Genomic DNA, 27527 nt, shown 5'->3' on the forward strand with positions numbered 1-27527 from the left:
GGAAAACCTGGATCCATAAACTGGGTGAAGCAACAGGGCGGGGATAAACCACCTCCGAGCTTCACCCTGGGGATGAAGGAAATACAGAGGTGCTTAGGACAGGGCCTGGCACAGAGTGGGGCCTCAGGGAAGGCCCACACGCATTGCCTGGCACTGGGTGGAGAACACAGATGTTCACAAACATCCCACTGGAGCTTTCTGATGCCTTGTGACTATCCTTAGCTGATGGAGGAGGAGACTAGGATGAAGACCCTGAAGGATTGGAGAGCAGTGGGAGAGAAGGGAGAGGGTTGGGGCTGCACTGCGTGAGTTCTAAGGCCCAGACCTGCACTTTCTCTCTGCTGCTTTTCAATCACGTCACACCCTGTTAGGTCATGTGTCCCTCCAAAATATGGATTTGGGGGTCCTTTGTTCAACTTCATCAGTGGCGCCCAAAGAGATCCTTTCTTCCCAGGTTTTTGTCCCCATCATGAGGTTACATGTGCCAAGCTGCTTCCGGAAGGGACTGGCCCTCAGGGGCAGTGGCAGAGGTCCAGAGGGTGGGAGGGGTCTGAGAAGCCAGGGTCTGGGGAGGAGGGTCCCTGCCCTCAGCAGTGGAACCAGTTCACCAGGAGAGAAAGAATAACAAGAACGTGTTGCACGTCCACAGAGCTGCAAGAGCCAGACATGGTTCTTATTGGCTTCTGCAGTCCCATGTAGATGCTCTTATTATCCCGTTTTCAGCTGGAACAACCGAGGCTCAGAGAGGTTAAGCCACTTGCTCGAGGATGCACAGCGAGAAAGCAGCAGGGCTGACTCCAGAGTCTGGGCCTGTAACAAAGGCCTGACGCTGCCCTTCTCCCATCTGTGATAGCAGCAGCCCCAGGCCTGCTGCAGGAAGCCTGACGGCCAGAGCCTTCAGCCTGCAGGCCCGTCCCTGAAGGGCCACTGGGCAAATGTGGGACCTGTCGTCTGCTGTCCTCACACGGGGATGAATGGTGTCCTGGTGGACGGGGTCTCATGGAGGACTCCGTCACTTTCCCATCTTAGAGAAGGCCAAGCCTTGAGGGGGCCCCCAAGGTCCTAGAGTCTGTCCTTTTCATGGTACAGATGACGGCTCTGCGGACCTGCCCCCGGTCACACAGCATGTCCTGAAGAGCCTCAGCATTACGGGCTGGGCTTCAGCTTGGTCTTTCACCCTCCGCCGTTCACTTCCCAGGTCGCCTGTGGCTGGCTGCTGAGTCTCAGAGGGGACACTCAGGCTGACACCCCACTCCCAAAGGGTCTCAGGGAATGACTACTTCCCAGGTTCCATGCGCTTTGATTGCCCTTTCATTTGATCCTCACATCACTATTAGTATCCTCATTTATAGATGAGGGGATGGGATCCCTTCCCCAGGGTCACAGAGCTTGGAGGAAGAGAGGCTGTGGGCCTCTGCCCTGGGGCCACTGGCAGGGAGAAAGGGTCTCTGATTACCCACATGCTCAGCGCAGAACAGCTTCCAAAGCTCTGCCCAAGGGACCTGGAACCTGAGGCCGCCGGGCTGCCACACTCCCTGGCGTTCATGCCATCCATCTCGGAGTTCATTGGAGGAAGGGGACAAGGCTTATGAAGCTGCACCGCGATGGCCGCCTTGGGGGCACTTCTGGCACACACAGCATGGGGGTGCCTTGCGGTGGCCTGGTTATTTTTTTGGGGGGTGTTGGCCTTTTGATCCCACAGAGGTGGAGCCTCAGAGGCCTGGGGAGGAGGCAGAGATCTAAGGCAGGAGTCATCACCTCTCACCAGACCAGAGGGCCCGCCATGCATCCCTGCCCAGGGACAACGCATCCCCGAGTTTCCAGAGGACAAAGGGACACCTTCATCCTTCCCGCTGCCATTCTGGCCTCCAAGTACTAACGGCAGGGGACGAGAAGCAACCAGCACTGGTGAAGGAATCCTCTACCCCCGGGTCATTTATTGGGTTAGTCAAAAAGTGTGTTCAGGTTTATTTTTTTAACATTACACAAAACACTTGAATGAACCTTTTGGGCAGCCCCATACTTAGCAGAGTCGGACTCGACTGAGCAACTGAACTGAACTGAATACTTAGCCCCATCACATCCTCACAACAGCTTACAAGGCCCCCCTCCCCAAGCTCATCTTAGGCTACCTCCTCCTCCCTCACCCCACTCCAGTCAGCTCCAGTCACACCGGTCTCTTCCGCATGGCAAGCACACATCGGCCTCAGGGCCTTTGCACCAGCTGGTCCTTCTGCCTGGGACTCTCCTGCTAATATTCTACACATTGTATTCCTTCAGTTCATTCAGGTCTCTGACCAAATTCTGCAAGGAGATCTTCCCTGACCACTCCCAACTCTGTTCCCCAACAACCTAAAATAGTACCTCTCCCCAGTCACCATCACCGACTCAGTGGACGTGATAAGCAAACTCCGGGAGATGGTGAAGGACAGGGAAGCCTGGCGTGCTGCAGTCCACGGGGTTGAAACGAGTCACACATGACTGAGTGACTGAACAAGAACAACCAGTCAGCATCTATCTCCTTGTTGACACTTATCTCCAACAAAGTTCTCTTTCAGTTATTTGTCTTCTGTCCCTTTCCCTTGAATGCAGGAAGGCAGCAACCTTGTTCATCTGCTTCATTGCTGAATCCCAGCCTCTGATACAGTACCTGCCACAGAAGGAGTGCTCAGTGGACGTTTGAAGAAGGAAGGAAACAAGGGAGAGGCAAGGAGGAATAAATCTCTGTGTGGGCCTCTTTCACACGATTCTGATTTGACTCTTGCTGAAACAGTATCGGAAGACACAGGACCAGTTACATAACTTGTGAGGCCCAGTGAAAATGAGGGTGTCTCATTCAAAAGTTATTATGACTTACAAGGTGGCAACAGAATAGTATTAAACCAAGCGCAGGGCTCTGGGCCACTGCCCAGGTCGCATATTTGAAGCTGGCCCTGCGGTGGTGTTCTTACCATTCCCCTAGTGCTGCTCAGAGATGGGAGGGTCAGAGAGGTATGGTGACTTGTCCAACATCACACAGCACTGTGCTATGGCTTAGAAACTCACAAACTCTCCCCTCCTCGGTTCTTTCAGTGGCTATGGAAGGAATCCTGTTATCCCCATACGTCTGCAAATCAGGGGAGCCAGCCCAGAGAAGAAGGTAGGAGAGCAAAATTCCCTGTAAATCTATTTCACCTAACATATTCATGTCATATATATATAATTTTTTTCATTCGACTGCAAAGTATATCCACAGTTGTTTTAATAAAAAGATAAGGTATTATCTTCCAAATCTTTGAGTGCATTGATGTTCCATCAGGACACGCAGAGCTGGCCCTGAGACTCTGCGCAACCCCTGGCTTGGGGAGGAATACCCCAGGTGCTGAGGGTACCCACACCTCAGCTGAAAAAGCACCTCCGTAGACGATCCTCGCACGGGTGCAACCGTGCACACTGCACGAGCATGTTAGTTTCAGCTCCTCACTCCTCGTCTCTCTCCTGCTTGGTCCAGAGGAAACCTCTTCCAGGATGGCCCCAGACCCAGATGTCAAGCAGTCTTGCACAGATCTCCTTTTCACAACAGAGAACAGGGGATGGGGCGGGGTGGTGGGGGGAAGCTTCCCTCCTGGGGAAATACGCCTCGGCCTGTTAACAGTGAGAGGAGAGCGTTATTACCCTGCTCAGCCAGCCAGCTTCACTCGCTGTGCTAATTGGAACGTGTAATGGTTTGTTAATACGGTCTAATCTGGGGAGCCCGGCTCAGAGGGGTCTCTGTGATGGGGGTATGGCGTGGGGGTGGGGGCTTCTGAGGGTACTGCCAAGAAGGGCTGGGAGTGTGCCTGTGGTGCCTGCTTTGCAAAATGATGTCTTAATCCAGCATCCAAATCCAGCAGCACAACTTGCGATCTTGGGCTGCTGCGGTTGTGTGTGTGTGTACCTGCGGTTGTGTGCGTGTGTACCTGTGTGCACGTGCATGTGTGTGTGCACAGTGGATACGATGGCTGGCGGGTGTGTACACGCACGGTGCCGGGTATAGGACTAAGAGGTGGGGGGAGAGGAGAGAATGTAGCTGCATCACACCTAAAGGCAGGACGCAGCCCTCTAGTTTCGACAACGCAAGCAAAGACATCTATTTTCCCATGACTGGCTCACCCAGCCCCTATTAACACTAATTAGGAGGACTGGGAATTCCCCATAACTTCATAATTACTGTTAACAGATTTCACAGGGGCCGTGAAGGAAATGGAACACCCCATCCTATATTCACAGCCCAGGTGACGATGGTTCATGTGGTCACTGCGTCCCCCTGCTCCAGCCACAAGGCTCTGCGATTCCCCCCAGGGACCCCAGGTGCCCAGACTGCCCGATATGATAGGATACTGGAGGTGGGGGTGGCACCAAGGTCTCCGTCAGGACTGTTTCAGTCGTGCCAAGTAGACAGGGTGCCCTGGGTGAGGCCTCTGGGGAAAATTCTCTGGTGTTGGGAGCTGGGAGAAATGAGGCAGGAGTCCAGGGAAGATGGGGTGCTACTCGGGAAGAGACTTCAAGTTTGGCCTTGGCCCTGGAGGTCGAGGAACGAACAGACCAGCCCGTGCTGATGCTGACCGACCACTGCCAGCTCAGGCCACCCCCGGCCCCGCCCCTCCTGCCCCTCCCTCTTAGCTCCAAGTCCATTAAGATGAACCATATTTTAAAGGTGGCGCTGAAGAGTTGGCAAGATCACAGCAGTACCTCACAGTGTCACTAGGCCCCCTCCCCAGGCTGCAGCCAGACAGCTTAGGAAACCACAGTTGAGCCATGCCGGGACCTCTCAGCTGCTTGGCGGTGGGAGGGCCACTTCTGCCAGCTGACAGTGGCAGGGGCATCCCAGCAACCGCAGTTGCTGGTCCTCGTGATGAGCCCCATCTGTGCTCACGAGACCCTCGCCTGGCCTCCCTGCCTCGGCCCCGGTGGTCCCGCTGCAGGCCCTGCGCCGAGTGGGGTCGTGGGGGCAGGCGCCAGCGCTGTCCCCCTCGCCCGAGTGTCTGCCTGGGCGTCCGCCCCTCACCCCGGCTGTGACCGACCCAGCCCCCACGCCCGGGAAATGCTGTCGCTCTGTGCAGGGCTCGGGTTCTGGCTCCAGTTCCAGAGGACAGGTCTTTGTTCTTTCCCTGTCTGCCCAGACTCTGAGATTCTCCATTTATTAGTGAGTTTAAAGGCCCCTTACTTAACCATATTAAAAAGCGCTGAAACAGTATCAAACATAAACTGCCTCTTAGTGACTTTTTCTTTTATTCTTTATATTCAGTGACTTTTTTTTTTCTTACTAGGACCATGTATTATTCATCTAATTAAAACAAATCATTGCAAAGGGGCCATTTCCTCCACACTCTGAAGCTGCTGGGTCTTTGTGAGTGTTGCAGCCTGGGCTTGGAATAGCTTTTCTTTCCTTGTCCGCCTAGAGAACTTCTCACCCTTCAATGCCCTGCTTGATGGCTCCTCACCACGAAGCTTTCCTTGATTTCTCCAGCATTGGCAGAGTTCTCTTCAGTTTTTTTTTTAATTTTATTGAAATATAGTTAATTTACAATGTTGTGTTAATTTCTGCTATACAGCAAAGTCATCCAGTTATGCATACATATTTATTGTTGAGTCGCTCAGGTTTATCACAGGATATGAATGCCGTGCCCTGTGTCACACAGTAGGGCCTTGTTGTTGGCCCATCTTGTAGACATTAGTTTGGCTTTGCCGGGGGCTCTGCTGGTATAGAATCCTCCTGCAATGTAGGAGACCTGGGTTCTATCCCTTGGCTAGGAAGATCCCCTGGAGGAGAGAACAGCCACCCACTCCAGTATTCTGGCCTGGAGAACTCCATGGACTGTATAGTCCATGGGGTCGCATAGAGTCGGACACGTCTGAGCGACTTTCACTTTCACACATTATTTGCATCTGCTAACCTTCTGTTTACTTCTGAGACCCTCGTTTTGGAGATAAGAGGATGAGGCCCAGAGAGGGGCAGGGGTCTCCCCACCAGTCTCACAGCTAGGTCACGGGCGCTGAGGTTACACCCGGACCCAGAAGGGCTCCTCTTACAGCAGGGGTGGGGGAGGTGGGGAGGGAGGTCAGTGCAGACCCTGCTTCATTCTCAGTCCCCCGTCCTTCCCGGAGCCAGAGCCTGCCCCGTCTGAGCTGGCCTTGACCTCCGGCTTTGTTCTCCTCGGGAATGAGCCAGGGTGCTCTTCTCCCTGCCTCCAGGGGCACAAATCAGTGAAGCCCGGGATGAGGAGCAGAGAATGGGCTGGTTGTTGTTCCACAAAGGGGATGGGAGACAGGAAGCACTGGGGCCTCTCCTCCTGCTCTGGACCCTGAGGCTGTGTCTGAAAGGCCACCTCTTCCAGGGCCCCCCTGCCCACCCGGCTCCTGCCCTGGGCCCCTCCCTGGCTCAGTGGCTAGAGGCCAGGCTCACACAAGGCCATGCCTTCATTGCCTTGAGTATGCATCTCAGCTTTACCACTGAAAAAAAGCTGGGAGTTCACCTATCTGAGGTTCTTATACCAGCGCTAGGTGCTAAGGTACTTAAGTCACGTCCAACTCTTCGGGACCCTATGAACTGTAGCCTGTCAGGCTCCCGTGTCCATGGGCTTCTCCAGGCAAGAATACTGGAGTGGGTTCCCATTTCCTCCTCCAGGGGATCTTCCTGACCCAGGGATCAACCCCACGTCTCTTGCATCTCCTGCATAGGCAGGCGGGTTCTTTACCAGTAGCACCATCTTACTTCTGAAAGCAGCCCATTGTTTATTAAGCCGCCGGGATCGGGGGCCCTGGTGAGGTGTTTCATAGACACTGCCTCATCCTGACCACACTCTGAAGAAGCTATTAGCACTCCCATTGTATGGGTGAAAAATTGAGGTTCATGGGAAATGAAGTCACTCCCCTTGGGTCAAGAGTTAGAAAGTAACTGAGCTGGGACTTGAGTCTGGATCTATTTGGGGGTCAATAAGCCCAACTCCCAAGGTAGTTTCACGGATTGGAGGAGATAATTACACAGGCCAACTGCTCTGCAGATAATAACACACTGAACATTATAGCTTCTTCTCATTTTCTTTTCATAATGAGTGCAAACACTGCGGGGAACTGGCTTGTGGAACCCGCCCAGCGGATGGTGGGTGGGGAGGCGAGACATCTGGGGACCTGGCAGGGCCTGGCAGACCTCCTGGCGACCCCAATCCCTCGAAGCCCCAGGGCCCAGACTCACCCTGAGACAGAGTACTGTTTGAGAGTAAATATTATTTTACCCTCCAGCTTAATCCAGACCAAGCTTATCTTTCCCACTCAAAAACCCACAGCCCAGAGAAAGTTAAGCGCTTTGCTGCTCTCCTAATTGCAGGCTTGCAGCTCTGCTTGGGGACACTGGTTCCCTGGAAAAACCCGATAAGTGGTCTGGTATTTGGCTGTGGCATCAGAGAGGCTGGCTCTGGGCTGGGCTGTCTGGCTTTCAGGCCCACATTGGGCTGGGGGAGCCCTACGGGGGACAATGTAGGCTGCAATACAGGGGCTGGTTCCCGGGGTCCCCCTTTCCCATGGATCCCAGAACCACCGCAGACCTGGCTACAGTGGGGATGAGGAAGTGAATCCTGCCCTTCTGTTTGATGCCAAGTCTCAATTGGCTGGAAAAGCGAAATGGGTCAGTGGGCCACCAGACCCCCTTCTCTTTCAGTTACCATGTCTGTTTCCCTTCTGCCAAGAGGAAGACCTCTGAAGTGTGGATAGAACTGGTTCTTGTTCAGACCAAAAGCTCTGACACCCTCCACCAGCAGTTTCTCTAAAAACAGGCCACCAGAGGGCAGGGGTCCAGTCTACTGAAGGAAGAGAATCTTCAAGGGGTTCAAGGAAGAGCCTGGGTCCAACCCAGCCAGGTCAACCCACCCAGGCACCAAATGTCCAATTAGTTCTCCAGCTGCTTCTCATCTCACTGTTTTCCTCTTTCTCCCCTGGCTGTTTCTAGAAAGATACCTGGGAAGAGAAGTGATTAGTGTCCAGGCTTTGCAGTCAAGACAGACTTGGATACAAAGGTTTTCCCTGTTTCCATCAGGTGACCTGGGGCAACTTGGCTGCCTTCTCTGTGCCTCAGTTTGCTTGTCTGTATAATGGGGTGACCATATGACCACCCACAGTGTTGTAGGGAGGACTATGTGAGGTCATGAGTGTACAGCTCTTAGCCCAGTACCTGACAAAGGCAGCTCTCAGTTGACTCTGCCCAGGATGAAAAAAAGGCAGAGGTACCAAGACTTTCCTGGGGCCAGATGGGCTCTTCCACTCAAAAAACCACCCTCTTCCCCATACCCGGGGTACCTAGCTCCCATCTCTGCACAGAGGTGGAGGAGTTGGGGACAGAACTGGCACTGGTTGAGGAACCATTGTGTGCCCTGCACTGAGCTCCTCTCATCTGCTTTCTACAGATGAGGAAACCAAGGAAATCCCGTGGTACAAAGGAGTTTTCCCCGGAGCTCACGGCACCTGTGGGGAAGCAGGACCGTGTTCTCGTGCTTTTATACAGGGCTCTCCCCTACCCACTCGGCTCCTCAAACCCCCCATGAAATAGCGGGGAGTATCAGTCCTACTCCACAGGCACGAACTGGAGGCCCAGGCAAGTCTCCCAGCTGGCCGGGAGCAGTGAGTGGGGCTGGGATGAACCCAGCGGTACCAGTCTGGCCAGGTTCAGCTCATAGGAGTCCCTGGAGGGGCCAGTGCTGGTGTCCATGAGTGCAGCGTGCAGCCCCCCGCCCCCGACAGTCACAGCCCTGCGTGATGCCGCTGCTTGGAGGGCCTGGAGGAGCAGCGCCTGCGTATCCAGGCAACAGGTGCATCCTTGGTCGTCCCCAAGTCACAGGTCTGCACATCAGGACAGTGCTCCCTGCAGACCTCCCGGAGGGCTCATTTTCAGCTTTCCGGAAGGAAATAGACCCTAAAGAATCCAGACTCCTTGAATCCCCCAGGCTTCTGGAGGCAGAGGGCTTCTAGCCACATCTCCTTAGATGTTCCACCTTGTTTAAGTCTTGTAAAGGGCTTCCTAGGTGGCGGTAGTGTTAAAGAATCCACTTGCTAATGCAGGAGACATAAGAGATACAGATTCTATCCCTAGGTTGGGAAGATTCCCAGGAGAAGGAAATGGCAACCCACTCCAGCATTCTTGCCTGGAGAATCCCATGGACAGATAAGCCTGGCAGGCTACAGTCCATAGGGTCACACAGAGTTGGACACGACTAAAGTGACTTGGCACAAGTCTTGTAAATGCATATCCAGGTATAGATCTTTCCATGTTTCCTTTTCCCCCCATCAAAAAGTTTGCCTACTCTGAGTCTGCATATTCTTCTTTCTGAAAATATAAAGAGTAGGGCTAGGGGATGCCAGAGATGACACACAATCCTCAGGGTTGTCACAGAATCCCCAGGGTTCAAAACATCTGGAACCCTCAGAAGCTGCCACAGTGATCCTGCGAGTGTCCAGATCCCTGGGCTGTGAAACTGTGCTGACCACACAGGTCCCCTGAGTGCCAGAAAAAATTGAGGGGCTACCATATAATTCTCTGAACCAGTATGGAACCTCTAGGTTTCAATGGAGTGGGGGGATGCAGCTGGGCTGCTCCAGGGTGCCTAGGCGATATCAGAGACCCTGGGCTACCAAAGCACCACTGGAATATCTTAAAATGGAAATGATCAGCTTATGGATCTTCCAACAACCCACAACTTCACACTCTCATTCCCAGCTCTGTATTCAGGATATGTTCTTTCTGATCTCAGTTTAAATGTTTCTTCTTCCAAGAAGCCCTCCCTGGTGTCTCCCTGGGCCTTGCTAGGTACCACAGCACAGATGTGATGTTATGAGCTCCATGACAGCTCCCTGGGTTTGCCCTATTGGAGCACTCGGCACACAGTACTGCCACTACCTGCCCTCGGGTCTGTCTCCTCCACCAGCCTGAGAATTCCTGGAGTTCAGCGACTGAGTTCTCGGCATGGTCAGATTACCCTTAACGAATCTGTTGTTATTATTGTTTAGCTGCTAAGTCATGCCCGACTCTTTTGCGACCCCATGAACTCCAGCCCACCAGGCTCCTCTCTCCATGGAATTTCCCAGGCAAGAATACTGGAGTGGGTTGCCATTTCCTTCTCCAAGGGATCTTCCCAACCCAGGGATTGAACCTGTGTCTTCTGCATTGACAGGCCGATTCTTTACCACTGAGCCACCAAGGAAGCTTAATAAATACTATTCAAATAAATAATGGCATCAATGCTATTAACCTACTGGGCACTTGATGGCTGTATGACCTGGGGCCAGTCACTTCACCTCTCTGTGGCTCCGTCTCTTCACTGCACAATTGGGGTACTAAGAATATCTGTCTCACAAGGCTGACATGAAGCTTACATCCGCTCTATAAAACACTTCGATGGAGCCTGGTATAGAAGCATGATATAAATAGATGCTGCTTTTTTTTTTCTCTTTTAAACCCTTTTTATGGTGATAACCACCCACTCCAGTATCCTTGCCTGGAGAATTCCCATGGACAGAGGAGCCTGGCAGGCTACAGTCCATAGAGTCGCAAAGAGTCAGACACGACTGAATGACTAAGCATAGCACGCACAGTACATGGTGATAACATTTAAGATTTACTCTTTTAAGAACTTCCAAGTATACAATAGAGTGTGGTTACCTATAGTCACCACGTTGCTCATTACATCTGTTGAGTTCAATAATCTAATAGGAAGTTTGTATCTTTTAACCAACACCTCCTCATTTTCCTGAACCACCACCACCAATCTGATCTCTAGTTCCAGGAGTTCAGCTACACTAGATTCCCCATATCAGTGAGATCACACAGTATTTGTCTTTCTGACTTATTTCTCTTAGCATAATGCCTTCAAGGTTCATCCATGTTGTTTCAATGTTGAGATTTCCTTCTTTTTGGTGGCTGAATATAGATATCTATTATTATTGTGTCTACTTAGGTTTTCACAGAGTCTAGACGCACAGCAAGGATGGCGGATTCTCCCATCCCCTGTGTTTAATGCTAACGGCACCAATAGTAGTGTCCACAAACATCTCGTACCACATGCCGGGCACTGCTCTTAATGCTTTACACACATTCGCCCAGTGGATCTCATAGCAGCCCTCTGAGGTTGCTGCTTGTTATGGACTGAACTGTGTTCTCACACATTCATATGTTGCAGTCTTAATTCCCCCAGTGTGACTCTGTTTAGAGATATAGCCCTTAGGGAGGTGATTTAGGTTAAATGAGGTCATAAGGGTGGGGCCCTCATCCAACAGAATTAGTGTCTCTCTAAGAAGAGGAAGAGAACCCAGAGACTCCTCTCTCTCCTTTCTGGGCACACACAGAGCAAAGGCCACGTGAGGGCACAGTGAGAAAGTGGCCGTCTATAAGCCAGGAGGAGAGGCCTCAGCATAAACTGAACTTCCTGCCACCTTGATCTTGGACTTGACCCTCTGGAACTGTGAGAAAACAAATGTCTTCTGTTTAAGCCCCCAGACTGTTCTATCCTGTTATGGCAGCTCTAGCTAACTAATATACTGTAATGTTATTCTTAATCTCATTTGATGCATGGACAGTGAGGCTTGGTGAACTTAAGGGGCTTGCCCCAAGGTCATACCTGGTGAGTGGCAAAGCTGGGCTGTGAACCAGGCATTGGCTACCAAGTCCACACTCTCCCTGAACCTGCCTCCAAGTTCAAGGGCAGGGGGCTGGGCATCCCAGAAGTAGGTGGCCAGGCCCGAGCAGCATGGACAGTCCATATCAAGGAGCATGGGTGGAGGAACCGGGCACATTTCGGCCAAGACTTTCAGGCTGTTTCCAAGACCTGCCTGCTATGCCCAGCATCTGAAGGCCGGTGGTAGGGAGAGGGGCTGACCGCATCCTATGTGACTGACGGCTGTGGCTACCAGGAGTCACCTTCAGCCTGGCCTAGAGCCAGAGCAGTTCTACAGTGGAAAAGGTTCCCAGGTCGGGTGGTAAGCTCCCTGTCCCCGAAGGTATTCAAGCACTGCTGTTCGACCTCTACTTACTGGTGATGTTTGGGGAAGAACGAACAGCAAGAAGATATTTTCATACAGTATGAAGAGCAAGAGTAGATATTTTCAATAGTTCTTTCCAGCCTCAAGCAGCTGTGAAATATTAGAAGGGGCAGCAGTTAGAGGAGTCCCTGGAAAAAACACTTCCTGACCAGCTTTGCCTGTTAATTCTTGCTCATTTTCCAAGTCCCAACTCAGATATCACCTCCTCCAAGAAGTCTTCCTTAACTCTCCCTCCAACCTCCTCATGTCCAGGTTGGTGGCATGGGAGGGTCCTACTGGGGCTTCATAGGTGGTGCTAGTGGTAAAGAACCTGCCTCCCAATGCAGATGAAAGAGACTTGGCTTCGAGAAAACTTCCTCGAGGAGGGCATGGCAACCCACTCCAGTATTCTTGCCTGAGGACTCTCATGGACAAAATAGCCTGGCAGGCTACAGTCCATGGGGTTGCCAAGAATGAGACACAAATGAAGCGACTTAGCACGCCCACACGCATGAGTCTAACTGGCAAAACTAGAAATGACATGTGACAATTGTAGGGAGACACAGTTCATCTTGATACAGTAATATGAATCTTCCATCTCTACGAAGTCAGAGAGGCCTAGGGTTTAAATCCTGGTGTCCGCCACTTCCTGCTTTTGGGGGAATGCCTCAATCCCTCTGAACTACAATTTCCTCAGCTGTAAAATGATTTCATCTCAGAGGATGAAACCAAAGATGAAAGATATCAATAATATCTGGCAATACAATATGGGGTATGGGCCACTGGCACTCGGCCTGTGATCAGGATATGCACATTTCCTTCTGTCTCTGGGAAGGCATAAGGTGGTGGAGGTAGTAAGCTGTCTGACACTGGGCGTATTCAAGCAGATGTCAGAGTTTGAGTGTTAGGATCGGGGTCACAGGAGTTCTTCTTTGCACTGAAATAAAGATTGTACTCAGCAGTGTCCTTATGAGTTCTTACAACTCTCTAAAAGCACATGTACGACTCGGCCTTGGCCGGCTATGCAAAGAGTGGGCATGCTTTCCACCCACCTCCACCAGGCTATGAAAAGCAGGAGTCCACTCACAATGCATGATTCCCTTTACAAAAAATGTCCAGAAAAGGCAAAATTTACAGAGACAGAGGGTAGATTGGTTGTTGCCTGAGGCAGGGGGCGGGAACGGGGACTGACAGAAAATAGGAACCAGGTTTCTTTTGGAGGGTGATGGAAGTAGTCTAAAATTGGATTGTGGTGATGGTTATACAGCTTCATAAGTTTACTACGAATCATTGAATCATACCCTTAAAGTGAGAGAACTTTATGGTGCATAAATTGTGCCTCTATAAAGCCGTTAAAAACAAAGCCAAAACAGTCACCAATAAAACAGGATTCCAGAGGAACCAGTGCTGTGGTGGAGGGTGATGTCCACGCCCCACAGGAAGCATGGTGGGAGCAGGTTGTGATCAGAGGTCAGAGGCCTGAGGTCACCTCCCGTCTCCTCGACCTGGGGCTTCGCCTGGGTACTTCCTTGTTATCTTTCGTTGGGTAAGATGCTTGGGTAAGATGCGAGGAAATGGAACAGGCCCACTGGCCAACCTCATTAAAAGCCTGCAGAGAACCTCAGGCGATGTGAGGAGGTGGGGTTCTGCAGAAGGGTGAGGAATCCCGAGTCCTGTAGGAGACTGGCCTCCCAGAAGGCTTCAGAGGCCAGTGCTGTGTGGCAGCTCAGAGCATCTTGTGGTTCTAGGTCTCTGAGTTAAGATAAAAGCCAAAGACCTGGCCTGGCCTTGTCTTAAGCCACTGCTGGGTCCACTTGAGGGAGGAGAAGACACAACCCATTATCTGCTGAGCACCTACTATGTGCTGGGGAGGGTGGGCATTCACCCTGGTGATGTGACTGGCTGGGGACCTGCAGACACACAGCGAAGTCTTATCTGGACACCAGACCTATGCACTGCGGACAGATATGACTTGCTCATGGTTGTAAAGCTGTCTAGTTTAAATATAAATGAGAAGTCAGTATTTATCAAACCTTGGCTTCCCAGGTCACTCAGTGGTAAAGAATCCACCTGCCAATGCAGGAGACACAGGTTCAATCTCTGAGTTGGGAAGATCCCCTGGAGAAGGAAATGGCAACCCACTCCAGTATTCTTGTCTGGGAAATCCCCTGGACAGAGGAGCCTGGTGGGCTACAGTCCATGGGGTTGCAAAAGAGTTGGACACAACTGAGGAACTACACGGCAATATTTATCAGACCCATCTAACATGAAAGAAAACCAGAGCTATGGAAGCTACGTCACTTGCCTGAGACTGCACAGGAAGTGGCAGAAGTAAGATTTGAACCCAAGGTCTGCGTCAAGCAGGAGAATAAATTTCAGAGCAATCTGAATGAAAGCAGATTCTTGGTTATTAGTGAGCTCCCCATCACTAGAGGTATGTAAGCAGAGGCTTAATCTCAAGAAGTCAAAACAGATGACCTTGGAAGCCCTCCTAGTCCACTTAGCTTGCAAGTCCACAAATCCGTGCTGGTCATTTTCCTTGAGAGTAAAAACTGGACTGAGAGGAAAGTAGAAAAGCCTGAGCCATTTCTGAACCCCTGAGGGAGGGGATGTAGAGGGCAGGGCCTGGCTGGTATGTCCTCAGCTGGAACCATAGCTCTTCTGAGCTCCTGCTTCACACCACCACTGATTGCTGTTTGGGACTAACATGATACTCGAATACACTGGCTGGACCGGGGACAGCGTCACTGGGCTCCAGGCAAGTGAACTTCATCCTAAACTAGCCCTGGGAGTGAGGGCAGAAAGAGCAGGGGCTGCCATCCCAAAGCTGCAAAAGGGCCCTGTCTGGCCCTCTAGCCAGAGACCTGTTTCATACCTGCCCACCTCTGCCCTGCAGGGGCACTCGGATCTGGCCTCCCTGAGGACTCTGCATCCTCCCAGCTCTGGACTCACCACGGGATGAGCTCAGCAGAGGCCCCTTGCCAATCAAGAGCCCCAGGCCTGGGAGAGGCCCGGGCTCCCTTTCAAGTGCCGGCCTGGCCCTGGAAGACAGGGAGGGGGGCTGGGCCTCAGAGGAGGGGGCTGGGCTGGGGGCTTCCTCTGCCTCCTCCTCTTCAGGGGGCTCCCCAAGCCAGCACTGAGGTTGGGAAGGCCAGGGGCCCTCCGGACCCACACCGTCATCCACTCTGGGGCCCTCCCGCCTCCCCAGCCTCTACCCTGCTCCACCCTCAGAGGGGATCTCCGCTTGCTCTTCCCTCTCTTGGTGCCTCCCTCTGGACCTAGATCCCAGATGTACAGAAGGCACTGTAGTCTTTTCTGCTCAGTTGTTAAGGAATCTACCTGCAATGTAGGTTCAATCCCTGGGTTGGGAAGATCCCTTGGAGGAAAGAAAGGCTACCCGCTCCAGGACTGCGGCCTGGAGAATTCCATGGACTGTATAGCACATGGGGTTGCAAAGAGCTGGACGAAACTGAGCGACGTTCACTTTCACTTTCACCCCAGAAACAGTGACTGGGGACTCTGGGGATGGAAGGCATGAACGCACAGACTAATTGCAGTACAAGACAGTTACAGCAGCCTTCCAATGTCTTAAGTCAGGCAGGGGCAAAGATGGTTACCTGGGCTCTCGTACTCTCCTGAGAGAATGTTCCAGCAACGGGGCCGGGCTCCTCCACGACTCAGGGCGGCCCAGCCCCACACTAGCTCCTTCTCTTCATCCGCTGCAGGCTCAGCCATGCCCTCCAGAAGACAGCCTGCCCCCTGCTGTGATCCAGGAGCCCCACGCAACCATCCATCTTCCCACCATCCTTCCTCTGCATAAACCCTTCCATGGCTCCCCGGCACGCCTGGGGAAAAGCCCAAACTCAGAGCACAAGACGCCTATTGATCGTGCCCTCCCCTCCCCCACGCCCGGCAGCACCCCTCGTAGCTCCTTGAATGCTGGGGCTCTAGCACGCCCCAGGGACTTTGCATGGGCTGATCCTTCTGCCAGGAATCCACTCCCCTCCCCTAAGTCACACACAGATGTCTTTGTCCACCTTTAAGTCATTCATAATCCAAGCCTTCCCCAAGACCTCCCCCTTCCCCAGCGTGGGCTCCTTCACCCCTCTGAGTGTGAGTGCACCTCAGTGTGCTAGAGCCTGGCTGCCGGCCCATTGTTCTCAAACTTGATCTTGCATCAGAATCCTCTGGAAGGCACAGAGAACACACACAGGGAAGAGCAGACTGTCAGAAGGTGGACAGGAACGCGCAGTTGTCTTGCCAGGAACAGGGAAGCTTGGGCTGGACCGAGCCCTGGGGCACGGTGACAAAAGAGGGCCTGGCCACATGGCCAGACTGTGTCTATGAGCCTCCCACCTCAAGCCTGGTAGGAACGTGACCCCTCAGGCTACCCCCAGGACTCCAGGACACAACACTGGAGACCCTCAAGGCTCAGAGCAAACTGGAGCCAAGGACACGCAGGCTGCCCTGGCTCCAACAGACCACTGGCACTGACCGCAGCACTTTGGGCCCTGATGGCCATTTGATGCAACAGCCAACTGTCCACTGCCCGCTTCTGACTGTCTATCTGCCCTTAAGGCAGAAAAAAAGCCTTCCTAGGCTTGCCAAGCTCCGCATTCTAAGATAATATTGCTGGGGAAGGGGAGGGAAAGAGCTGGAAGGTGGCAGAGAGTGGGTGGGGGGTACTGGCTTTTATATTCAAATCCTTTCACTTGAATTTTTAAGGAGCATGTACTACTTCTATAACAATAACCTGCAAAATTAATTTTTGTCTTAAAAATGCAAAGCACTCTGCAAAAGTGTGTTCAGAAGGGAGAAGTCTATGCCACAATAGCTTAAGGGGTCATTAAATACATCATCCTCCTCTCTTGAGCGTCTACCATGAGCCCAGAGCGCTACTCCACGTTGTAACACCCATTATTTAATCTAATGCTCATCACAGCGCTACGAGTTGGAAGCTATTAGTATTATCATTTTCTAGATGAGAAACAGAATTTGATTCAGGCTAAATAACATGCCCAAGATTACCCTCCCTTGGAGTGGGGGTCTGAACTCTCGCGTGTCTGACAGACAGATGTAAGGTCTGATAGATCTCAGGTTTCGTCCTTAGATCAGGGTACACACCACGCCGCCTCCTGCAACTGAAGCTGAAAAACTGACAGGCCCCAAAGCCATTTGTTTGGTGTTTACTCCGCTACTTGAAAACCACTGGTTTTGCACAGGAACCCAGGTCAAATTGTCAAAGAAAAACAAACCCAGGACCTGGTATCACCACATCACCTGGGAAATGTGGGCCAAGGCGAGGAAAGAGTGTGAGACAGTGAACCCACTGAGATCCACCCATCTGTCCAGCCATTCCCCAACCCCTGACTGAAGCCTGGCATGCCTGGCTCTGTGCTAGACGCTGGGGACCGGAGAGCGTGAGATGCCCTCAGCTACCAGGAGAGGATCAGGTGAGCGCAAGGCAGACAGGAGCCCTTAATGCTCTCCAACTTGCCAGCTTTGTGTCCTCCAGAAGGACCCCGAACCCTGCAATCCGGGACCCAAACAAGCATAACAGGCAGTGAGAGGAGAACACAGCCCTGTAACCCAGGCCCACTGCTGGCCTTTCTCTCCCAAATGCCTTCCTGCGCGTAACGCCAAGCTTGGTCTTGGCAATCCAGTCCATGCATACACCAGACCAGCTAGATGTGGCGGATTCTGTGGCATTTCATCCATCAGCCCCGAGATGGAAAGGAAGGGGTTATGCAAAGCTCCAGGAACTGCAGGGAGCAGGATGGGATTTCTCCCCACGTTCCAACTTGCAGACTTGAGTGCACTTATGTTGCCATGAGCTCCTCTGTCCAGTGGTATCCACGGGGCCAGCTGGAGGGCAGAGACTGCCCCAAGCACAGTCTGAGCTGCTGAGAGCAGGCAGCATGGGTGCCCCATTCAACAAGATCAACAGGATCCCACGTGCCTCTCAGAGACCCGGGAACATGGCATGTTTGATGGATGAATGAATGAATGTGATTTTGAGGAAGGCAGCTATGTCCCCATTTGGAGATAGGAGAGGTGTGACTCTTGACCCCATCACCCGATTTTTGGGGACATGGACATAGGCTGCCTTTCAGGCACCTATACAAAGAGTCTGTTGAGGAGTCCTCCCACAGAGTTATAAAACTGAAAATATAAATAATGTTAACACCAACAGCATCAGTGCTATGTCATAAAGTACTGAGCTCCGGCAGGTGTGTGATCAAGCACATTATCTCACTTGGCTATTTCATTGCATCTTCACATCAGTCCTGTGAGAAACAGAGTACTATTAGCCCCAATTTGTAGATGAGAAAACTGAGGCTCAGAGGGCCAAGCCTGTGCCAGTAGCAGAGTTGGGGTCTGCACCCAGGTCTGACTCAGAATAAAAGTTTAAAGCTGGAAGGGGCCTCACCCTTCATGTTACAAAGCACAAACTACAGCACAGGGAGGCTGAGGTCCTCAGTAGCACAGCTGGGCCAAGAACTCGAGAGTGCCCCTACCTTCAGCGGCCACTAGGCCGGCTGCTTGCAACATGGTCCCTGATCATGGTTTCGAAGTTCTGCAAAGAACCTTGAGATGGGAAGATTAATTATTCTTGGTCTGTGTGCAGCACTGTCTCTTCTAAAGGGCCCCTCCAAAACTCCTCCTGGGCATGGAAGGGAAAAGGAGAAAACAGAAGGGCCACTCAGCTCCAAACCCAGCCCACGGTTTAAGGCAGCCTTGCGCGGCCAAGCCTGGAGGACTGCAGAGAAGAGGCTGAGTGCCTTCATCTCACTCCCTACCTGGCACAGTCTTCCCAGCTCCAGAGCTCCTGCCTCCAGGCTTCGGCTCTCACTGTTCTTCCTCCTAGAAAGCCCTCCCCCTCAGCATCCTCGCCTGTCCCCTGTCCTACCCCGTTTTCAAAGCAGATCAAATACACTGCTTTCCCCTGATTTCCCACCGCTATCACCACCTAGCAGAGTCCGCTTGAACTGGTCTTTGAACCTCCTAGCCTTCCTTCATATTTCTGCTCCAAACTCTCCCATTCTCCACCTCAAATGACAGGACTTACTTTCATGTCTATCTCCCTTATAACCAGGTGGCTCGGAGCAGGGCCCCCAGTGCTGGCTGGGAGTGGAGAGGTTGGCCTACCCTTGACTCGTGCACATCCCTGACTGTGTTTGTATACAGATCTCTAACCTTCCTTCCTCTTAAGGGCCCATCACCAGCTTCATCTTAAACTCTCAGTCCTAGAGGGTGAAGACCAAATCATTCCAGTGTCTCTGCAGCATCAGTCATAAGTGGGGGCTTCAAAAAATAATGTGGAAAATAATTGTGACAAGCATCCGCCAAGTCCAACTACAGTTTGGCATTGAATGAGACACTATATGAGGGGTTGGGGGCATAAAACCCAGAGGAAAGATCCTGCCCTCAGTGGATCTCACAGAGGAGATGGGAGGGATCCTTGAGGGCAGGAACCTTTCGACCTTGCACACGCTTAATTCCCAGCAAATAAACAGTGTCTGGAACCCAGTAGGAGCTCAAAAGACAACGGCTGTAGAAATGAATTAATACATATTGACCCAAGAGCAGTGAGCATCCCATATAAGGCAGGGTGGTGCTGAACGCTGAGTTGGTCTGTGCGGTGAGTCAGAGCTGCAGAATTCACAGGGGAGAGAGATGGAGAGAGAGAGAGAGAGAGAGAGAGACACGGGTACAGGGCCAGGAGATTTGTGGTTGACCGAAATCAACAAAGGGCAGATCTTAAAAAGCACTTGGCCACAGTTGCCTGGGAGGCAGCATCAAACACTGTGGTTTTCCATCTTTTTTCTGCAGAGCAGTCTTTTTTCAAATGAAATCAAACACCGTACCGTAAATGCATAACAGAGCTTCCACGGTGGACGTCAGCTGGGGCTACGAGGCTGGCCTGCAAACCCAGGGACTCCTGGAGCCCCTCCAGCTCAACCAGTGACCTCCTCCTCTCCTCTCCCATCCCTCCGAGAGGCCCCAGGAAGGAGGTGGCTGAGGGGAGGGCTGTGGGCCCTCTCTGGGTTGTCATAGGCCAGGTCTTCTGGGAGGCCATTTAGGGCAAATAAATGCTAAAGTGGGCTTCCTGGTGGCTCAGCCATAAAGATCTGCCTGCAATGCAGGAGATGCGGGTTCGATCCCTGGGTTGGGAAGATACTCTGGAGGAGGGCACGGCAACCCAGTCCAATATTCTGGCTGGAGAACCCCAGGGACACAGGAGCCTGGTGGGCTACAGTCCATAGGGTCACACAAAGTCAGATACGACGGAAGCAACTCAGCACGCACACACGCAAATGCTAAAGTAGCTCAAGAAACTTTCCCCAGAGATGAGGGAAAGCAAAAGGCCCTCCCAGCAAGGGAAGGGCAACCCAAAGCCTCCAGGTAAGTGGTAGCTGTTGTGACTCAGCTGGTCAAGAATCCACCTGCAATGCGGGAGACCTGGGTCTATCCCTGGGTTGGGAAGATGCCCTGGAGAAGGGAAAGGCTACCCACTCCAGTATTCTGGCCTGGAGAATTTCATGGACTGTATATAGTTCATGGGGTCGCAAAGAGTCAGATACGACTGAGTGACTTTCACTTTCAAGTGGTAGCTGAAATAGTGTGGTGGTTACTAGGGAACACAAGGACTCAATTTAGGACGCCCTTGCTTTCTGGACTATGCTTTTGGAAAGTGAAGCACTGCCTGCAGAGTGTGTGTGTGTGTGTGTGTGTGTGTGTGTGTGTGTGTGGCTTTCAGATACCAGATCCACTGAAACTGAATGCATATCAGAGAGAAGCTACCTGGGTGCTGTAAGCCACAGGAAGGGTCTGTTTAGGACAAACCAGCCCCCACCCCCTGCCACGGCACCAGTAGGGAGCACCTGTTGCTGTATCTGCTCAGCATCCCTTCTTCCATCTTCTGAAAATAGCACCCGGGTTTCCCCTTTGGGGTACCAGCCCTCTCACACTTTCAGGCTGAATCCTTCCACTCACAACACACACACACACACACACACACACACACACACACACACCTCCAAACACAGACCACTCAACACAGGCCTAGTCTGCTCAATGAGCACATTCTCTCCTTCAGTGATTGGTCAGAGGTGGTCATGTGACCCAAGACCAGCCAATAAGCTTCGACTCTGGGACTTTCCGTATTCCCTGCAGCCGACCTTCACTTCTGGCCCGTCACTGGTTCTTCTGACCTGGGCAGCAGCTCTAGCCTTCCCCTCAGACCCAAGGACCAGGCACAGGCCAGTAGCCTGTGGGGCTTACCCATACCCCAGCGTTCCCAGCTGTGTGGCCCCACCTAGGGTTGTGTTTTGGCTGATCTAGTGAGATCCCTCCAACCTGGGCTCTAATTCACTCCTGGGAAATAGAAGCACTCCTTTCATTGGGTTTGCCATGAACAGGATGTCAGCCTGGAGCTGCTGGCCGCTGCCCTATGCCACGTGGGGAGTGTTGACTAGGGACTTAATCCCACAAGGAAGGAAGCAGAAGGCACAGACCTGGGCATCTCTTGAAATTTGGACACCAATAAACAGGCCCCAGATTGTCACGATATTGGAAAACAAAACAAACAAACAAAAAATGAATACGTTGCGTATCTTCTTGCTTTATCAGGTTTGAAATGAGTGTTGGCTCCCAAATGATGCAGCATCTGACCTCAGTTCGGGCTTTGCCTGGCTTCCCTGGTGGCTCAGACAGTAAAGAATCTGTCTGATAACGCAGGACACCCGGATTCAATCTCTGGGTCGGGAAGGTCCCCTGGAGAAGGAAATGGCAACCCACTCCAGTATTCTTGTCTGGAGAGTTCCATGGACAGAGGAGCCTGGGTGGGCTCTAGTCCATGGAGTTGCAAGGAGTCAGACATGACTGAGAAACTAATACTTCACTCATCACCCCACCCCACCCCACCACCCTGTGTCCGCTGCTCCACCTAGGGGTCTCGTTTGGCTGATCGAATGAGACCCCTCCAACTGGACTCAGATCCATTCACTCCGCCCCCATCCCTCCTTGTTCTGTTAACTGAACTTCAGTTCTGCTGCAAGAAACAGACACCACACAGTGAATGAGGGCCCCCCTGAGCTCGGGGTGGGAGGAGTCACCCCGAGGCTTTGGTCTGTGCCTCAAAGAGATCTGTGAGGGCAAAGGCAGTGGGGAATGACTGGGCTCATTGTCAAGCAGTGGGGACCGTTCCTCGATCTTTTACCTGCTGTATCGTCTTGGGCAAGCTGCTCTCTCTGTCGCTGGATCCTCAGCTTTAAGTGGGGATCACAGCACTACATCCCTGACAGAAGGACAAACATCTACAAAACAGACAGCACCAGCTGGTGGTGATGAGATGGCGCAAAAGGAGCTCTCACTTGCTGCTGGTGGGGATGCAAAGTGAAGCAGCCACTTAGGAAGACAGCTTGGCAGTTCCTTAAACAGCTAGATATACTCTTACCGAATAATTCAGCAATCATGCTCCTACATATCCACCCAACTGATTGAAAAGTTATGTCCACACAGAAACCTGCACATAAATGTTTATAGTAGCTTTATTCATAATCACCCCAAAATGGTAATAACCAAAATTTCTTTCAACAGATGAATGGATGAACAAATTATGGTGCCTTCTGTGGAATATTACTTAGTGATAAAAATGAATGAGCCATCAAGTCATGAAAAGCCATGGAGGCATGCATATTGCAAAGTGAAAGAAGCCAGTCTGAGAACGGTGCCTACTATGTGATTTCATTATACGATGTTCTGGAACCGGCACAACGAAGGCAGTAAAAGGACCACCGGTTTCTGGGGGTGAGGGAGAAGGCACGGAGGATGAAAAAGGGGGATCATCTCATCTGGCAAGGCAGAGGGTCCCTCGGTACCCATTGCCCCTCCTTTCCTTTTAATAGAATTATAATTGGATAGATAATCCCCCAGAATAAAGACTCTAACTCCCAGCCTCTCTTGCAGCTAACTGTGCCACAGGACTCCATTCTGGCCAATGGGGCCTGGGAGGAAGTGATGGGCGCACCCTCTTAAAGGAAGAGGCACCATCTCCTTTCCCTATCTCTTTCTTCTTGCTGACCAGAATGGAGAGACTGTCACGGGCCATGGTGGGTCATGTAGACAAGCGATGGGTACAGCCACAGGACAAAAGGAACTCAGGTCCCTAATGTTTTTGTGTCAAAGGATCCCTTTAGCTTAGAAATTTCCTTAGAGAAAAATCAACCTGTCTCTTGCTTAAGGAACTTTAGTTTGCATTTTTTATCACATACAACCAAGTGATTATCCTTATAAATGCAAGGACCCTTAAGAATTGTCCTGAGGATTCTGCATAATATAGGTAAAACAGCTTCACTCACTCACTCATTCATTCAGCAAATAACAGCCAGTTTAGTCTGATGACTCAGGTGGTAAAGCGTCTGCCCACAGTGCAGGAGACCTGGGTTCGATCCCTGGGTTGAGAAGATCCTCTGGAGAAGGAAATGGCAACCCACTCCAGTACTCTTGCCTGGGAAATCCCATGGATGGAGGAGCCTGGTAGGCTACAGTCCATGGGGTCGCAAAGAGTCGGACACGACTGAGTGACTTCATTTTTACTTTCTTACTCTGCTGGGATCTGGAGGTTCAACTAGGAACGAGACAGACAAACCCCTGTCCTGTGGAGTCCATATTCTATTGCAGGAGACAGACAAGGACTCAACATGAGGATGAGTTAATTACAGATTGTCACAAGTACAGTGATGCTATTAGTAACAGCTAATGCTTACTGCATTCTAAGCTTACTACATGTCCTGTTCTAAGGGCTTTTCATATATTATTTCATTTTATCTTCACCACAAACCCGAGAGAGGGATGCTGTTGCTTTCTCATTTGACTGAGGAGGAAGCAGAGTCATAGAAAGGTTGAGAAACCTGCCCAAGGTCACACAGCCAGTAACTGGTGATTCAGGATTGGAACCCAACTCTGTTCGACTTTAAAGCCTTAACCACTGGGCTCTCCTGCTAATGAAGGGAATACAACAAGACACAGGTATAAAGAATGATTAGGGTGTCCTCCGACGGCTGCTGTTACCAGCAACAAAACCAGCAAAAGCTGCTAAACACCCCGAGCTCCCTTACCTGGGTAGCTGGTGTTGAGAAGTCTGGAAAAAGATTGTGCCCACGCTTTTAGGAGTTCAAATGCAAAGGGTTCACGTTGCTTTGATGACAGTGTCGGAAAGTCTGGTCCCTGCAAGCCCCGACTGTCAAGGAGATGCCCACCTATGAGAGACAAGCAGAACTGGTCACGATTGCTAGTGGGGGACCCCATCAGCTCCCACTGCCCAAGGTCTATTTAAAATGCGCTCCAGGCCCTGAGGAGAGAGTGCGAAGCGTGGCTGGCGGGCGGGAGCCTGGGCCTGGGCCTCAGGATTGGGGAGTCACCCTCTAGGTCCCAGCTGAACTTGCCTGCAAACAATTCCAAGACACAAAGATATGCATACGCCTGTGTGTGTGTATGTCCTGAATAGAAATATGCAAGCGTCACGCCCACTGTGTCTAGCACGGCACCCTTTGCAGAGCGGGAGGTTTGATAAATGTCTCCTGATTTGCTTTGATGTGAAACATCATTTTATATGTCTGAGTGAGTGGGAGGAAACTGAGAGTTCACGCGCATTGGAGGATAGAGTTTTTTTCCTCGTGTGAAAATACACTCCTCGGATGCTCCATCCAGCTAGACCAATGTCCTCATTTTACCGATAAAGAGACGCCCCCACCCAGAGAAGGGCAGCGACTTGCCCAAAGTCACAGAGCAAGTTGGTGGCAGAGTGAAGCCGAAACCACAAGTTTCACCTAACCCATGGCTGGGTGCTCTCTCCCGGCCATGCCCTCCCTTGTGGTTGTCAGACAGGTACCCTCTGGAGCAGCGTGGGCTCTGCTCCTGGCCTGACAAATGAATGCTGCTCACAGGCCTGAACGAAGAGTGGTTCTCTGGCTGCGTCCAAGCCTGGACAAGCTATGGGAGGTAGTGCTCATGGTGGCTGGGAGCATGGGCTTGCAGGCCAATGGACCTCTGTCACATGTCGGGGCAGCCTCTTTCCAGGAGTGAGAGACCCTGGGGGAAGCAGGCGTCCTCTCAGAGCATCGGCCTCCTAGTCTGCAGAACGAGAAAACAAGTAGCATCTCTCTTGAAGGACTGCAGGGAGTGAAAACGACTCTCCTGAGTCTGTGGGGCCACGGCAGAGCATCTGGCTCATAGCCATCACTCCAAAAAGCTAGGGAGGCGACCCAGAGCGGGGTCTGTGAGAGTCGGAGCATTGGACTTGGGAGGGGCTTTGCGCCCTTGGCAAGTCTTTAGACAAAAAATCTCTCGATGTTGCCAGTGATTCGTGTTCTCAGCTCCCACTGTCCATCCCCGTCTCCCCCTTCACAGCCCAGCGTGGGGCCCGAGCCCAGTGTACCTGCCTCTCCCTGCTGGCTGCAACTCCCCACCTACCCACGGGCTCCCCACACCCCAGCCCACATTTCACCAGCCAGCAAAATGCAAATGTCATTAGCACGCGGCAAGCTGGTGAGCTAATGTCACCAGACGGCACATGAGAACTGGGGCGGGCTGGAGGGTGGAGGCGAATTCCCCAGGAGGGGTGGCGTTCCCAGCTTTTCCCAATAAGGGTATGATGAAGAGCTAAATGAATGGCTGCAGGAAAGAGGTGACCGTAGAGACCGTTCTGGCAGCCTCTCTGCAGCTGTGGCTTTTTCCAGGTTCACCATGGCCGCCTGCGGCCCCTGCTTCAACCCCCATCTGGATGATGGATGTGTCTCGGCCTCTCTGGGCCTCCACCTCCTCCCCCAACTGATGAAGAAGCTCATAGGAGGGACACTCAACCTCCACCCTCTCGTTTCCATCCCAGCCCACGCTCCCTAAGACCTGATGAGAGAAGTAGACCACCCCCGCAATTACCATGGCCGTGGGGGGGCGTCCTCTCTCCCAGGAGGAGGAGGCAGCCTTGGACCCCTTGGGTCCGCAGGCTGGAGTTCTGGGTTCCAGCCCCAACACGGAGCTTTCTTGCCCTGAGCACTCAGGCACATCCTCCCCTTTGTGGGGTTCTTAGCTTCTCTAGTTGTGAAAGGGGGTGTCAGACTCACCACCAGTCCCAACAATCTCTCCAAGTCAGCTCTAACCACCACCACTCACCCCACCTCAAGCAACTCACAGGCAGAGATGCCAATGTGAGTTTCCTTCTCTCTCTCTCTTTTTTTCCGGCTGTGCTGCACACTTGCGGAATCTTAATTCCTTGACCAGGGATCAAACCCGTGCCCCTGCAGTGGAAGTTCAGAGTCTCAAACCCTGGAGCACCGTAGAAGCCCGAGGCTCCTCCTCCTCTAATGCCCTTATGATGCTGGCACTGATGACACCAGCAGGCACATTAAGGCTTCCTGGAGGAGAGGGCAGGTGTGTGTGTGTGTGTGTGAATATGAGGGCAGGGCACTGTGGGCAGGGTGCCCGGGTGAGCGAAGGCAGGGGGAGACCCAGCTGGGGGAAGGACTCGGAGCCAAAGCTGCCCATGAGGTGGCTGGAAAATGAGATGGAAGAGTCCTGTGGTCAGTGCTTTCCACACATGTTCCCCTTTAATCCTAACATTGCTAGCTTTCCCGATTTATTGATGAGAAACTGAGAATCAGAGAGGTTAAATAATGAGCAGAGTCACAGCATCAATTGCACTTGAACTTCAGAGTTGATTGAAGAGCAGAAGCTCTTGACTGCTGCGGGATGCTGCTGTCTAGACTGTTTAAAATAGAGGGACCACTAGAGAGATTGCGGAGCCTTTGTGTCATATAACACATGCAAGGAGTGGGGGAGCTGCACGTGTGAACGTGTGGACATTGTAGATGTGGGTGGGTCACTGCCGAATGAAGTTGCTGCCCGAAGTCAGGGCCCAGAAATGCCGAATGGAGAGGACATGGCCGAGTGGCCAACAGGGCTGGGGAGTGGGCAGGCAGAGGGCCCGGGCCACCCCACAGTGGCCCCTGAAGCCCTGCTCTGCTGGCTACGAGTTGGGCCTGTGCTCCCAGGTCCCGCCTTGTGGCCTGGCCCGCATCACTTATCCCCGGATCCCATGCTCCCCTGACTGCTGCCCAGGAGGGTGGCATGTCCTGCCCTTGGCCTCTTTCTTGACTCAGTCTCCTCCATGGCCCCTGGGGTTGCCTGCCCCAGCCGGGGACAGATCCTGCAGACAGAGCCTGGAAGACACCTGGGGCTGCTGCCGGCGAGCGGGGAAGCCAGCAGGTGAGTGGCACCTTGCACCCTTGACCAGTAGATCTGGACTCCAGCCACTAGCCACTGGCTGTGTGATCGCAGCTGCAGCCCACCGCTCTGAGCCTCAGGGACCCCCTCACCGAGCTGCTAAGATGACCACCTAAGGGAAAAGGCTTGCAAACCATAACGTTCCATGCCCACAGAGAGGGCTGTAGTGGTCAAGGCAACCCAGGAAGTAGTAGAGAGTTCCCGAGGGAACAATGATTGGG

At 52.3% G+C, this 27527-nt stretch overlaps 1 protein-coding gene across 8 annotated transcripts in view; it reads right to left on the reverse strand.

Moving 5' to 3' along the window:
* TSPAN18 (tetraspanin 18) overlaps positions 1-27527 on the reverse strand; it is a 216331-nt gene that overhangs the window by 54150 nt on the left and 134654 nt on the right. For 5 of the 8 annotated variants that reach the window (XM_070383512.1, XM_070383508.1, XM_070383510.1 and 2 more), the window contains one exon: positions 24144-24284. The exons of the other annotated variants lie outside the window; for them this stretch is intronic. The gene's annotated coding sequence lies outside the window, so the exon portion shown is untranslated. The remainder of the gene's footprint in view (positions 1-24143; positions 24285-27527) is intronic. 8 annotated transcript variants of the gene reach the window in all.

The sequence above is a fragment of the Bos mutus genome, chromosome 15, assembly GCF_027580195.1.
Source record: "Bos mutus isolate GX-2022 chromosome 15, NWIPB_WYAK_1.1, whole genome shotgun sequence".
Taxonomy (NCBI): Eukaryota; Metazoa; Chordata; class Mammalia; order Artiodactyla; family Bovidae; genus Bos; species Bos mutus.